Source organism: Arachis duranensis, chromosome 10 (assembly GCF_000817695.3).
Source record: "Arachis duranensis cultivar V14167 chromosome 10, aradu.V14167.gnm2.J7QH, whole genome shotgun sequence".
Classification (NCBI taxonomy): domain Eukaryota; kingdom Viridiplantae; phylum Streptophyta; class Magnoliopsida; order Fabales; family Fabaceae; genus Arachis; species Arachis duranensis.
The window spans coordinates 62,097,222-62,097,781 of NC_029781.3; positions in this window are offsets into that span (position 1 = coordinate 62,097,222).

Genomic DNA, 560 nt, shown 5'->3' on the forward strand with positions numbered 1-560 from the left:
ATGATAGCCCGGTCTATAGTAACTTCGGATCGGTTGCTAGTGGGAATGATTGAGCGTTGGATAAACTCCAACCATCCTCTAGCCACGGGCTTGAGGTCATGCCTTCTTAATTGAACCGGCTTCCCTCTTGAATCTCTTTTCCATTGGGCGCCCTCTTCACATATGACTGTGAGGACTTGGTCCAACCTTTGATCAAAGTTGACCCTTCTAGTGTAAGGATGTTCATCTCCTTGCATCATGGACAAGTTGAATGCCAACCTCACACTTTTCGGACTAAAATCCAAGTATTTCCCCCGAACCATAGTAAGATAATTCTTTGGATCCGGGTTCACACTTTGATCATGGTTCTTGGTGATCCATGCTTTGGCATAGAACTCTTGAACCATCAAGATTCCGACTTGTTGAATGGGGTTGGTAAGAACTTCCCAACCTCTTCTTCGGATCTCATGTCGGATCTCCGGATATTCACCCTTTTTGAGTGAAAAAGGGACCTCGGGGATCACCTTTTTCAAGGCCAAAACTTCATAGAAATGGTCTTGATGCACCCTTGAGATGAATCT